Consider the following 15286-nt stretch of genomic DNA (forward strand, 5'->3'; position numbering starts at 1 on the left):
AACTAAGGTGACACAAACAGGTGTAACGAGCAGGGTCGAGTGTCTGGACTATAAATTGTAAATTAGAGCTTTTGGAATCAGGGCTTTTATACATGTGACTTTTTCAGGAAAGTGATGCTCATCGGCATCCCTGCAGCTACTACCATTGAGTCCAATCTGTCCACAGTCTGCTTTTTCAGAAATAAGCGACAGTAATTTAATACTTTCTTATAATTTCTATCCTAATTATGCCCTTAGAAAGCATAACTTAATGGTTTAGTCACAAGAGCCTGTGTTTCTGTTCTTCATTCTTCTTCATCTTCTTTTTAGTGCTTTTTGGGCCAGACTGACTGCTCAGGGCTTACTCCTGACTCTCCACTCAAGGAATACTCAGGTGGCACTCATGGGACCATATGTGGTGCCTGGGATCAAACCCAGATTGGCCATATGAAGGCAGGTGCCTTACTTGCTGTACTGTCTCTACAGCCTCCTCTGAACTCTTTAATGGTAATAATAATAGAGAAAATAATAATGATGATGTCTACATTATATAGGTTGTCCTAAGGATTTATTGGGATAATTCATATAAATGCACAGAATGATCAACTTTTCAAGATTAAATTATAAGACTAGCAGTATGAATCATTTTATTTTACCCTCTTTCAGAGAATTTTACATTGTGTATATAGTTTTAATATTCTTTAAGCCAGGTACTAAAAACAAGGGCCAGAGCGATAGCACTGCAGGCAGGGCCTTGCATGCGGCCAACCCGGGTTCGATTCCTCCGCCCCTCTTGGAGAGCCCAGCAAGCTACCGAGAATATCTCGCCCACATGGCAAAGCCTGGCAAGCTCCCTGGGACTATTCGATATGCCAAAAACAGTAACAACAAGTCTCAAAATGGAGACGTTACTGGTGCCCCCTCGAGCGAATGGATAAACAATGGGAGAACAGTGCTACAGTGCAGTGCTACTAAAAAATGCTACAACTTATATAAAACTTACCCTTGAAACAAGAGTTTCATAAATTCAATTTTGTTTTTAAAATGGTTATGAATAAACCTTTAGACAATTAAGAGTAGTTTGTTTGTTTCGGTGGGACCTCTTCATGATTCTTGGGGAACCATGTTGCTAGGGATCAAACCCAGGGCTCCTACATGCAAAACATATTTTCCACCACTTGAAGATTTCTTCCTGGCCCTAGGGTGGTTTATATATTTTGGATTTTAATATAAAAGATTATTCTAAGTTTTATTAAGTCAAGTATCTCTAGTGATAAGATTAGATAGCTACTCTGGGTATACTAGTGTGTGGATTATATGGAAAAGGACAATTTAGGCATACCAAAATATAATTTACAAGAAGACAAAATTGGGACTTTAATCCAAAAATAAGATGCACTAACACATCGTCTAAGTTGGGGCTGAAGTGATAGTATGGTGGTAAGGATGTTTGCCTTGCACATGGATGACCTGGTTTAATCTCCAGCATCCCAAATGGTCCCCTGGCTGTGGCCAGGAGTAACCCACCTACCCACCCACTCCCAAAAATCCACAGTAAATAAGTAGTGACAGAATAGGTAAGATGTTAAAGCCATCTTACGCATTTCCTGTTTTATCAAAGATATTTCCCTGCAGATGTTCTCGCTATTCTGATTTTGTAACTAATCAGAACAGGCGAAGCATTCAGTATAATAAGACCAAGCATTTGTCCCCAGACCCAGTTTTTTATCTACGTTGGTCTGGTCTTAGAAATGCTCATGATACATTTAAAAAAATATATTTTTCCCTCCCCAGTTTTGAAGACATTTAAGTTGTTATTTTTCAAGAAAAAAATTACATTTCATGTACTTCACCTTAGTACTAGTTTACAATTTAGTTATGCACCTAAATTGGAAAAAAATTATTCTTAAATAACAACAGTTGCTCATTAATTGGATATATGTGGTGGTTGGGTTCTGTATAACATCTCAAACCTTAGGATCAAATTGGGTGCCAGTACTCTTGTTTCTTATATTAATTTTACTTTAGATTGCAGGCTTCACTTGGAAGCTTAGATGGAGACCTGGCTCTCTTCTATGGAATGCCTAGTCTAGTAGTAGTCTGCGTTCTCTCTCACAGTCGGTTGCTTTGACTCTCCTGCCCCTCTTCCAGCCCCTCATTTGAAATTTCCCTGCACGCTCCTGAGACTTTGCTGCCTTACTCTGGCTGTGGTACAAGATGGGGAGCCAAAATAATGGATAGTTTTCAGATGGGCTTTCCCCTCGCATAACTTCGAAAGACTGAGTTGTTTCCCTTTGGCTTTATTTCAAAGTTCTGAATGAAAATTTTTAACAAGTACCCTGGGGAGTTTCTATTTAATTAGAATTGTCAATTTTTCTCCGTAAACTGCATGTGGAATTGTCTTATTTATTGTTCTGGTAGACTCTGTTTTTCCAGTTCCTGCCAAAAAATCTGTTTTGGTAGACTAGTTAATCATGCCACAGTTGCATAGTAGAGATATAGGATGGCAGGTTCTAGAATTTTTTGTTCTATAAACTTTTTGAGCACATCAGAGTTTATGTAGACTGTATATTGACCAGTATTACCTTAAAAGAGTCAAACTGAGAAAAGTTAAAATATTTGATTTTGAGGAGCTGGAGAGATAGTGCAGAAGCAGCTGACCAGGGTTCGATTTCTGTCACCTCATGTCAGAACACTGTCAGGTTTGGCCCAAACAGACAAACAGAAAAAGAGCAATAGGGCCAAAGAGTTAGTACAGAGACCTAAGACGCTTGCCGTGAAGCTGGTCAACCGGGGTTCATCCCCAGGACAGCGAGCACCACTGGGAGTATCAAGCCCTGAGGATAGTCAGGTGACAAACCAATCAAATCCATTATATTGACCTAAATAAACTTTTTAAAACTAAAGTAAGAATTTTATAAAAGAAAAAGAAGAATGGCACTGTGATTTTTTTTTCTTCTTTTCCCCAAATCTCTTTAATGCCTGGCTTAAGAGAAAGCAGCTGTATTCTGTCTGCTTCTGCTTCTTGTCTGTGGTGACATCACAAGTCATGGAGCCTCTGGCAAACCCCATTTGCACTTGGGTAAATGAAAGTGAAAAAGATAAGTAATGGTTGTGTGTTAGTGTGAAAATGGTTTAACCTGTTTCTGGTTTAGAATGGAGCTTTACCTTCTCAGCCTAACACTTTTCAAATGTGGATGTGGTTTGCCTGTTTTTTGGTCTTAGTTCGTTGTGGAGGGCCTAGGAATAATTATTTTGGGCTTTGCAGGGTGTAATGGTCTTCGTCAGAATGAGTCAGTTCTGACCTTGTGCCATACATCAGTCATAAACTATAAGCAATTGGGTGTGGATTGTTTCATTTAAAATGTTTACCAGAAGATACACCCCCAACATTTTTAGGTATAGGGCACAGACAATGAGGCCTCAAGTTGCTGACCTCTGCCCTTCAAAGGGAAGTCACTGCGCAAATAGGTTAAATGAGTAGCTGAATAGATACCCAGCTGGTAAGTGACGCTTTCAAACCCAAGTGTTACTAGTTTCATAGCTGCCAGTTGCATAAATAATTGCTTGAATTATTCATGCTGTCCTCACTAACAAGGCTAATGTTACAAATTAAATGGAGATTTGGTTATTGATTATAAAACAAACATCTAAAATTTGTATAAGGTCCAGCATTGAATCTCCATACTTACCTAAGATCACGATCACGATCACGATCATCCTGTTACTCGTCGATTGCCTCGAGCAGGCCCCAGTAACGTCTCCTTTGTCCTAGCCCTGAGATTTTAAAAAGTGCCATATTCAAGGCTCTTTCAGGTTAGAACAATGAGACCCATCATTGTTACTGGTATTTGGCATATTGGGTACACCACGGGGAGTTTGCCAGACTCTGCCCTGTGGGCAGGTTACATTCGGTAGCCTGCCACATTGTCCAAAGTAAAAATCAGATAATAAGATGTCGCACTATATATAGTCACAGTCAGTCAGTCACAGTCCTCCCGTTGTTCATCGATTTGCTCGAGCGGGCCCAGTAACATCTCTATCATGAGACTTGTTGTTACTGTGTCTGGCATATCGAATACGTCACGGGGAGCTTGCCAGGCTCTGCCGTGCAGGTAAGATACCCTCGGTAGGTAGCTTGCCGGGCTCTCCGAGAGGGGCGGAGGAATCGAACTCGGGTTGGCCATGTTGGCTGCGTGCAAGGCAGACGCCCTACCCGCTGTGCTATCGCTCCAGCCCTAGCAGTAGCTTTTTAAAAAAGAGATCTTGCTTTGGCATTTGATGAACCTGAGTAAAATAACATGACAGAATCATGCCATGAAACTTAGAATCATGGAGATGAAAACAATAGTAACAAAGGACTTGGCTGATGCCAGAGCAGAGTGTATGTTTAGAAGTGGACAGGGCGAAGAGAAAGCTTCTGAAGCAGGCTTTCAGGGATCCAGAGACAGAGTTCAGAATTCTTCTGTGTAGACAGTTACTTTAACTAAGACTAAACTATAGTGGTTGCTTGTGAGAATTCAGAAATTGGCAAATTCCAGACCCACAGATAAGCATAAAAATCTTTTAAGATTTTTAACAAACTGAAAAAATACGAAGAGCCAGAGTGATAGCACAGCAGGGAGGGCTCTTGCCTTGCATGTGGCCAACCTGGGCTCAATCCCCAGCACCCCATATGTCTTCCGAGTACTGCCAGGGGTAATTCCTGAGTGCAGGTGTGCCTAAGAACAAAAGTAATAAGAGTTTTAAAAAAGACCACACCAAGTCTTCTTTTTGCGGGTCCAGTCCAAACTTCTAACAAAGTTACCACGATTCATATATATAACTTCTTTTATTGCTCTTGACTCAGATTTATGATTTTGTTAATATAATTTTGGACCGATTTTAGAACTGCTTTTTAATGCCTTTGGTATTTATTGTCTTTTTTCCCACCAAAGATTTTTAGCATTTATAGATTTATAGTCGACAGGAGAGATTTCCAACCCAGTTCGGGGGGTGGTGTGGGGAGAATCACTCAGTGCCCGCCAGGAAATCTATCTTCTTTAAATGAACTGACAGAAAGCACATCTCTACCATGCTGAGACGACTAGCCCCACCCTGCCTTGTCCCCTGTCCCCTCGGGGAATGGTATCCCCCACTTTGGGGAAAGTGGACCAGAGTCTGTCAACTCCAACACTGTATTACAGAAGCTGCTCACTAGTAAGAGCGTTAACCTGATTCTTGGCGGGGCAGGGGACACCTCGTGGTGTTCAGGGCTTTCACCTGGCTCTGTACTTGGCATCATTCCTGGTGGCACTTGGGGACACCATTGTGATGCTGGGAATTGAACCAAGTCGGCCACTTGCAAGGCAAACACCTTACCAACACTGTACTAGTTCTCTGGCCCCATTAATTGGAGTTTTTGGATGGATGGTGTTCACTGTTGCAACTGTATCCTCTCTGAATGGGGTTTCATTATTTGGCATTGCCTTCAGATTTGAAGGGGAGGTATTAAATATTTTTCCTGGAGCCTCCAGTGCATTTTTGGATGGTTACTGAAAAATCAAAGAGTAGAATAGAAAATAGCACAGTATTGATTACCATGACTTTATGATGGAAAGATAAGAGAGCCCAGATCTGTAAAATGGGGTTATCATTTGTTGAGATTCTTTGCTAAATGGTTTATAAATTATTTCCTGTCTTCTTCTCATGCCTTGAGGTTTTTATTATTTTCTTTGCATTTGCAGTTGAGGAATGGAGACTTAGAGAATTTTAGTAACGGAACTCTGGAGTTTAGAGATATTTTGAAGACTTGTTTCAGTAATTGTGTGTCTTCACTCCTTAAGCAGTTCAGTGAAATTATTGGGGGTTGGGGAGCAGTTACACTAGTCTTAGTCCTGCATTTCATTCAGAACATTCAGATACAGAGAGGTATTATGTGCTGGGGTGGAAGTGCTACCCAAGAGCAGATCAAGTCAGGATTTCTAAAGTGTTTTTGTTTAATTATAGCAAAAAAAGAGAAGAAAAGTATAAAATGTGGTGGCTTCAAATAAAAAAATAGGCGGGTTTACTTTTTAGTTTCTGGTCTAGAAAAACTTACACAAAACTTTGTAGAAACTCCATGTTTCTAGAAAGGAAATCTTACGCAAACCTGGCTGGAAACGGGCACAGAAGCAGCTGTTGGTGGAGAGTTGCCAGAGAGAAGACCCCGTCTTGGAGTCTCGGACTGAAGGGCCTTTGGAATCTTGTTTTTCTTTGTGAACCTTGACTGTCCAGAAAAAAACCAAATAGGAGGCTCTCCAGACCCTCTGTTTGATTTTTTATTTTTCCCCTGACCAGGGCTGGACACCTCCGCTATAGACCATAAACGTTAAAAATCTTTGGTGGAAATAAGACAGTGTATCCACAGATACCACAGTGACTCCCGGAGCCTGCCCTGCAGGTGTCTGGCTGTGTGCTTCACCCCTGATGCTGCCACAAGGGCTGGATGTGTATGATCCTCAGAAGGCTTCTGCCTCTCTCAGTTGACACAGTGACTCCTGGCCTCTGCATGGCCCGCTAGGTGGGAGCTCCACAACTGGAATATTTGGTCACTAGTGCTCAGGAGTACACGTACCAAAGAAATCCGCCCTTTATGGAGTAATGGAGTATTGCAGCCGTGTGTACAAGCCCCGCAACTTGCTGTGTGACCCAGTCGTCATCTTCTGGTCACGTGTGTGCACCACAACCCAGCATGGGCAAGATGCCTGCCATTGTCACAGTGAAGGGAGCAGAGGCAAAAGCGCTAGGTACTTCAGATTCAGGAGTCGAAGGAAGGTTTCATCTTGCACTTTCTTAAATATTATGCCGCGATCAGGCACTTGCCCTCAGGCACTCAGCTAAACTTTGCTAAGTCAGAGACCCCCTCTGGTTGGTTATGTGTGGCCTGCATCCTTCCTGAGAGGTCTGAAATGGGCTATCTTGAGCAACTCAGCTTTCTCAAGTCAGTTGGCATTTGGGGGCCAAGGAAATGGGGATTGGGGTCCAAGAGGTGGTGGTTTTGGTCTGCCTCTTGATGCCTTGTCCAAATACTCAGTGGCTAAGGTTTAATAGCAGATTGAAAGATATGACTTATTTGTGGCAGTTGGACAAATAATGGGAGAAGAATAGTTAAGTTTTCCTCTTTTTATGTTTATTCAAAGCCTAGGAAAGATTGATTTTTGTTTAAAGATCAAATATTGGGCTTCTTTATGCTTAAGGTAAAGGCCCTCCCGTTGATCGTCGATTTGCTCGAGCGGGCCCAGTAACGTCTCCATTGGAGACTTTGTTGTTACTGTGTCTGGCATATCGAATATTCTCGGTAGCTTGCCGGGCTCTCCGAGAGGGGCGGAGGAATCGAACTCGGGTCGGCCATGTTGGCCGCTTGTAAGGCGTATGCCCTACCCGCTGTGCTATCGCTCCAGCCCTGTGCTATCGCTCCAGTGGTAGGGCGTTCGCCTTACAAGCGGCCAACATGGCCGACCCGAGTTCGATTCCTCCGCCCCTCTCGGAGAGCCTGGCAAGCTCCCCGTGACGTATTCGATATGTCAGACACAGTAACAACAAAGTCTCCAATGGAGATGTTACTGGGCCCGCTCGAGCAAATCGACGATCAACGGGAGGGCTTTTTTTTTTATGCTTAAGACTTTTTAGCATTTAATCCTTGATACAAATTTTATTCAAAAGATGTGAATTGGGAGAAAAAAATAGAAAATTACAATAGACATTGTAATAATAGATTATGAGAAATCATTGGGTAAGTTTGATAACCACAGTACCTTATGATTGGTCACTTAAAGCTAAAAGAGAAGCAGTAAGGTGCCTTATTTTTCCTCTTGATACAGCATGAAACTACGTAGAAAAATTTTATGCATTCTGATCTATCATTAGGGAAATCAATAATTGAATTAGTACTTAGGGACAGAAAGTATGGCCAGTCAATCAATTAAGAAACAGAAGACAATATTCTAGCCCCAGCAGAATTGTAATTTGTGTACTTTAGAATAATTTTTAGAATTTAATTATATTGCTTACACATTTGGAGGGTGTTTTAATAAAACACTCAGGGCATGGTCTTGACTCGTATTTTTTTACCTTTCAGAGTATAGATTTTGCTATTTCATCACCTTAATTTTTATTCCTCCTGTATTTTTCTCCAGCAAATGATACATTTACAGAATTCTGATAGACATTTGCGGGCGGGGCGCTGTTAATTGTTCCTATTTTCGGGAAATTTATTTGCACCTTTTCTTTTGTTTAGTTTCTGTTGTTCTTTCAGTGTTTGATGGATATGCTGAGTATCTACTAAAGGAGAGAAAAATAACCTAAGATAAACTAATTTAAAACTGAATACTGCAAAATGGTGGCACAGTGATCCTTCTTTTTCTTGTTTTCATTAGAAAGGTAGAATATTGGAATTGGAATATATTTCCCAAGGTCACTGCGCTAGATGGAGCCAGACTAAAATCTGTCCTTGCCTTGTTCACTGCGCTTGCTTGTATGTTGCATTGCTTTCCATTGTGTGATTGCTTCTAAGTTTTCAAACCCTGGAATTCATCTGTCACTGTCACTGTCCTCCTGTTGTTCATCGATTTGCTCGAGCGGGCCCAGTAACATCTCCATTGTGAGACTTGTTACTGTGTTTGGCTTATCGAATACGCCACGGGGAGCTTGCCAGGCTCTGCCGTGCGGGCGAGATACTCTCGGTAGCTTGCCGGGCTCTCCGAGGGGGGCGGAGGAATCGAACTCGGGTCGGCCATGTTGGCTGCGTACAAGGCAAACGCCCCCCGCTGTGCTATCGCTCCAGCGATGATAATATAATAATTTTAATAATTTAATAATTAAAATTATCAATAATTTTAATAATTCATAAAAATTATTAAAATAATATATAGCCTTTGAAATAGTTTAAAATTTTTTTTCAATTTATTTTTGCTTTTTTTGGGTCACATCTGGTGATGCTCAGGGACTGCTCCTGGTTCTGCACTCAGGAATTACTCCTGGTGGTTCGTGGGGGACTTGGGGTGCCGGGGATCAAACCCGGGTTGACCACGTGCAAAGCTAACACCCACTGTACTATTGCTCCAGCCCCAGAAACAGTTTTGAAGGTGAGAGATAAGTTTCTGTCCTTACCTCTTTTTCCCCATGTTTACTCACCAGAGATTCTATCTTCCAGAAATTTTATTCAAAAGATTTTAATATTTGCGTGATTTTTCTAAGATTAAGGAAAATTAGATACTATATTTCACTCAATTTCCTAGTCTCTGAAGTATGAATTTCAAACTTCTCAGTGCTACCTTTTTATTGTTATTATTATTGAAAGAAAATTTGATTGGCTGTGTTAATTTCATGGCTTGGAGGTAAAACAGTCCTTCACTTTTAAAATAAGAGATTTACATTGAGCCCACAATATTTAATCTCACGGTTTCCAGGGCTTAGATTTCAGTTCTTCCCACCAATCCTCACAGCCTCTCAATTAATTTTAAAGGCTTAAAAATAAAGTGTGTAACAGAAACAGGCATGTTTCATGTGTAAGTAAAAGGAGTTTCTTTACAAAATTAAATTCTTGAACTAAACCCAGAACATAGCAGGGAGTTGGGTATTTGGATTGAAATGATTTGAACTAATTCTTTACTCCAGTTCATCAAGGAAACAAGGGGATTGGATCAGATCTTGTTTAAGGACCTTTCTACAAATCAGTAGTTTCATTGTTTCCTCAAAACCAAGCTATTTTTCTTCAGACTCTAAAACAAGTTGTGTTTAGTGTCTGGCCTGGCATTTCCATATAGGCACGATTCTATTGCGAACTGCAAGTGCTTCCTGTTCTGTCGTGCTAAACTTCCTATTAATCCTTTCTCTCCGTTTGCTTGTCCAATTAAAGAAAATTTTATGAATGTGGAAAGTTGTAGAAAGGGGCCAGGGTTGGTTAGGCAACATCCAGAGGGAATAAAAATCTAGTCTCACACATTTTGGATCAGACTACAGCTTTGTTCTTTGTAATTCAGTGATCTGATTTATAAGCCAATAGTAGATTTTCTCTCTCTCTCCTGTGTGTGTGTGTGTGTGTGTGTGTGTGTGTGTGTGTGTGTGTGTGTGTGTGTTAGTGTAAGTATAGCCCATATGAAACAATGGTCCTGCTCCACTGTGTCAGTTAATTATGGGCATTTTCATATCTTTTTATAGGATTTCCTATCTGTTTATGGGATTCTTGAATAAGCTTTGTTTTTAAAAGTATTAATAAAATATGAAAATATTTGCATATTTAGACTCCGCACTTAAAAACTGGGCATATCTTGCATTTTAACACCCAAAGTTAACAACAACAACAACAAACAGAACATAATGGAGCATGAACAGGAGGATTCGCAGAATGGCAAGCTTGCTTATTCTTGAAATTGCAGGTCGAATAAATGTTCTGAATTCTAAAACTGATGTGAAACTGAGTTACTGCAATGTCGCAAGGCCTTTTTTTGGGTTGTTTTTTGCTTTGATGTTTTTGGGCCACACCTGGTGATGTTCAGAGGCTGCTTCCTCCTGTAGGTGGCTTAGGCTCCCTGTGTGGTTCCAGGGATTGTAGGAGGGCCCCTGGGTGCGCGGCCGGCCCGCTTGCTGGTCCTTGCGTTCTCTCCCTGGACATAGGATAAAAGCTTCTGTTGGTTTCAGGTGAGCTGACTAGTTTGATGAGTGACTCGAGATGATATTTTGATATTTAAAAGATACTTAAGAGTATCATCTTGGACTTGAGTATTAGTATTAGTTTAGAAAATTGTAAAAATTTGTGCTGCAAATTCGAGTAAAATAAAATCATATCAACTAAGCCCTCTGGGTTTTATGGTTGTAAACCAGGAAAGATTTCATAACACAGAGTTTGGGAGAAGGGCAATTTCCTTAAGTACTTTTATTATAAATTCCATTGCCTTTCATTGTGTAATTTAAGGCTGAGGTTTTAAGGTCAGCCTTGGGGGGGCTATTAAATGTTAATATACTGAAAGTGTAAATGCCTTTCAAATTGACATTCTTTTAATTAGTATTGGTTTTTCCTGGAAACTTGTTTTCATAAACACTATTTAGGAGAACAAAAGTTACTTTTCGTTAAAATTTGTTGGCATATCTGGAACCAGGTTAAAGCACATTATGCTTGAAGGATGCCTGTTAAGTAACTTGGCCTTATCTGAACTGTTGAAGAGGGTGAATTTTAATCCTCGTGCTTTCCACTAATTAATTATAATCAATTTCTAGACATGACTCATTTTATCAAAATATGTTTCAATTGTTTAAAAATATTTTAGTTAAATTCAGTCTATCATGTTTGTTGATTGAACATAGTTTACATTAAGCATAAAAGGAATAGAAAGCATTCATTATTTAAAACAATTATAAGTGAAGTTAATGTTTCTTACCTATTTGAAGAACATTTCTATTTTTAAGCAACTTGACAGTAATTACCTCGATTCATGAGATTTCATCTGTTTTCAGAATTGAAAGAAGAAGCTGTCATCTGAAAATTAAATTTCTCAAACTACAATTGAAAGTAACGATGATATTGAATTACTGGTGATTGTTTTCTTCTTTGTATGCCCGTATTTTTCAGTTTTCTATAGTGAGGCATGTGTTACTTGATTAGAAAAAAATGATCTTTTAAAACCATAAACAATATAATAACATTAATTTTCTTCTAAAGAATTTCTAATGCATGCTTGAATACTTTCTTTTAAAAATGACACTCATCTAGTATCTTCGGTACAGCGGGTAAGAAGCTTGCTTTGCACATGGTCAACCCAAGCTCGATGCCCCGTTCAGTCCTGGGCACTCCCGGGCGTGGAGCAGTCCCCGAGCACTGCTGGCTGTGGCCCCAAACCAAACCACAAAAAACATGTAGTGTTCTTCATTTATAGTTGAGAGCTAAGTGTTGATAAGCCTAACATATTGTTAATTCTTTGCCAGATCTATGTAGTGGTGTTATCTGTAAATATGCGTGTGTCTCCTATGTCATGTTAATCAGTATTTTGGCACCTTGGTAGGGTCTGTAGGACTCTGCGCATACATCATCTTTCTATCTTTCTGCCTGGTACCAGGCAGATTACTTTGAGAGGCACTTGAGTGTGATACTTGAAGCATGCAGTTTGTGTTTTTAAAAACTTAATCAGACAAGCTTTTCATTTGATCATCAATATAACTCTGAGAGATGATAGTATTCCCATGTACGATGCTAAAAAGAAGACTCAGAGATTTTATATTTTGCTTAAAGTCACATAGTACCTGTCTTGTCTCGTGGCATTTTGATTTGAACATATCCCTTGGCAGTTATTTAATACGACCTGACCCTTATCCATCATGCCAAGAATGAGTGATGCTCGTGCTTCATTAAAGCTGACATAATTGTAGTCAAGTGTGTGGGGGAAATACCAAGGCAGGATTCTGATTGCTAAAAATGATGTGTATGATTACGTATTTCTTTGCTGCTAAAAAGTTAAAGTTGTCTCAGACTTAGAATACTCGGGGCTTGGCAAGATAGTATTGGAGCTAAGGCACTTGCCTTGCTTGCGGCTGATCTGGATCTGTCCTGAGCACTGCTTGGCTTGATCCCTTGAGCACCACTGGCAGTCATCCGTGGGCACTTGAGGTTTGGCACAGTTTCTCACCCCCAACTGATAAAATGTAGAAGACTTTAAACTACCAAAAGTAATGAAAACACCAATTAGTAAAATAAGTAGTGGTGACTATGTCTAAATGTTAATATTTGGATAAAATAACATGGTTGGGAAAGGAAACAGTAAAATAAATAACCTGAGGAAAGTATAGAAAACCTGAAATTTATCATTCAAAATATGTGCACTAAAGTCATATATAAAATTAAGTTTCTCATTAAAAGCACACAGAACTTTGTTTTTGTTTCAGCTGTACTTAAAAAAAATTAGTACATTTTTATTGAAACAGTATTTTATTGGTGGTGTCATTAAAATTCCTCAAAAAATATTTGATAATCAGCAATACTAAAGAAAGAAAAGCAGCAGTTTTATCATGATAAATACATCAGGTTATAATATCCAAAAAGTAGTGAAAAGGAATACTTTAATTTTTCTCTACAAATTATTGGTCATTAAGAATAGCCATTATTTATCACTCAGTCTTCGTAAGAAACTATAAACAACATATTTCTTCCTCCAATCTCTTCATTTCAAAGAAATTCAGAAAAACAAATGGAAAGTACAAATTCTTCTATAGTGGAGAGATAAAAATGAAGTGACAAATCCATAGGTTGGTGGTTTTGAGGATTAACCTACACAACTTACTATTACTGTGTAATTTAATGTCAGTTCATTTTTGAATTGTGATAATGACTCCATAAAGTGACAAGTATAAAATTCATGTTCTTCTTTCGCCTAGTAATACCTTTGTTGACAGTGTTATTGTGGGAAAAGCCATTTCTCTAAATGTATTTCTAGTTGTATCATTTTAATTAGCCAATAGCTAGGAACTCCTTCTTTTCAGTTTTTAATGGCCAAGCAAAATTATTTGTATAAAAATGAATTGATATTTTCATTCATATTACCTAAGTAATAATAACCTGAATCAAGTGCAGAATGATACATACACATGATGAATATTGTAATAATTTAAGTTATTATGAATAAAGGTTCTACATCATTCTGTCTAAATACTAATTTCTTGGACTATATAAGATGATGTGGTTCTTAACACTGATTCTGTGAACCGAGAATTGCAAAGGATGATGGATTTTTGTAATTTTCTTGTGTCAGAATTTTACCCTTCCCCCTTGTACTCCCACCAGTCCTCTTTATTAATATATTAAGAAGCACAACCTCCTGTCTTTTACATGGGATCCCAATAAGTCACCCGAAGGACAGGTAAAAGGATGGATTGATGTCTGATGCTATAATGGCTTTTATTTATTCATTAAAAATGTTTCTACTAACCATGCTGAAACAGTTTGATTTGATATGTTTTCACAAGGCTGGTTAAATGAAAATCGTGGTATCATTACAATTCCTTTTCAAGGAAACCTTGCGTTCTTACAAACCTATATAAATAAAATATTTACCCTTATTGAGAGGGGAAGTCACTTACACAGTGTTTGACGGCCAGCAAGTTAGTAGGATGCAGTCGTTTGACCCCCCAGCATGACATACTGCAGCTTCCATGCCTCGCTGCTCTAGACTTGAGGTGAAGGGCCAGGGTGTGGGTGTCATTGATAGCCAGGTGTTGAGTCTGGGTGATCTGGCCCAGAATGTGCTACGGCTTTGCCACTAGCTCATACAGTTCCTGCTGGTCAGAGGTGGGGAACCCAGCGGAGAAAAAAAGCCAGTGGAGAAAGCTTTTGAGAATCTGAAGAATTGAGGGCATCTGAGCATCCATAAAAGCATTAATTTTAATTTTTTTTTTCGCTTTTTTTTAATTCTCAGGGCTTACTCCTGGTTCTGCACTGAGGAATTACTCCTGGCGGTGCTTGAGGGTATTTGCGATGCCAGGGATCAAACTGGGGTTGACCTCATGCAAAGCAAATGCCCTAACCACTGTACTATCCCTCCAGCCTCCAGTGGAGCATCTTTTAGGATAAAAGAGAGAAGTGCAACTTAAAAATAAGGGATGCTTGGTCAACAAGTCTCCATTTCGAATGTCACTTCTAGTCGGGCTGCTCAGAATCCCTTTGTATTTTCATGTCTTCCACTGAGTTTGAGTTTCTGGTTTAGAGCATCTGGGTGTGGGAATTCGCACACAGTAGTCTCTATAGTTTCTTGGACCAGGAGTTTCCCTCAGTCACTTTTGGGGAACATAACACCTTTATTCTTGTGGACTTAGGTCCATGTATTAATTCTGCATATCTTGAATCCCTGGTTCCTGCAGTCCTGGTCCAGGTTATAAGCAGTACACAGACCACAATCTGGGATCCATCCTAGTCCCTCTTCCCCTCCCTCTGAGAGTGAGAGGGTTTGGACCATACCCATTTCTGCTTAGGTATATTGCTACTCCCGGCTCAGTGCTCTGGGCATGGCCCCAGCAGTACTGGCTAAAGATGGAGGGCATGTGGTGTCAGAGCTTGAACTCAGGGCTCCCACATGTTAAGTGTATGCTCAGTCCATGGAGTTCTCGTTCTCTGCCCCGAACTTGGTGTCTTATTGTGGCTACCATGAGTATGTAAAGAGTGATGCCAGGACTAGGGTTTGGTGGTGTAACATCCATCACAGGGGGTTAATGTTGCAGGTTGCAGTCTTGACCTAACATGGGGGGAGCACAGACTGAGAGTTCTTAAACGTAAATTAGGAGTTCAAGTTAGAACAACAATGGTCTA

The 15286-nt window shown here is 39.8% G+C and overlaps 1 protein-coding gene and 1 non-coding gene across 3 annotated transcripts in view; both read left to right on the top strand.

Moving 5' to 3' along the window:
* Positions 1 to 15286, top strand: part of MED13L (mediator complex subunit 13L) — a 288194-nt gene that overhangs the window by 172372 nt on the left and 100536 nt on the right. The window lies entirely within an intron of this gene.
* On the top strand, positions 1610 to 1745 carry LOC130039209 (small nucleolar RNA SNORA72). Its single transcript, XR_008794849.1, has one exon. It is a non-coding gene; the product is annotated as a small nucleolar RNA SNORA72 (small nucleolar RNA).

The sequence above is a fragment of the Sorex fumeus genome, unplaced genomic scaffold (genome assembly GCF_029834395.1).
Source record: "Sorex fumeus unplaced genomic scaffold, SorFum_2.1 ptg000083l, whole genome shotgun sequence".
NCBI lineage: Eukaryota > Metazoa > Chordata > Mammalia > Eulipotyphla > Soricidae > Sorex > Sorex fumeus.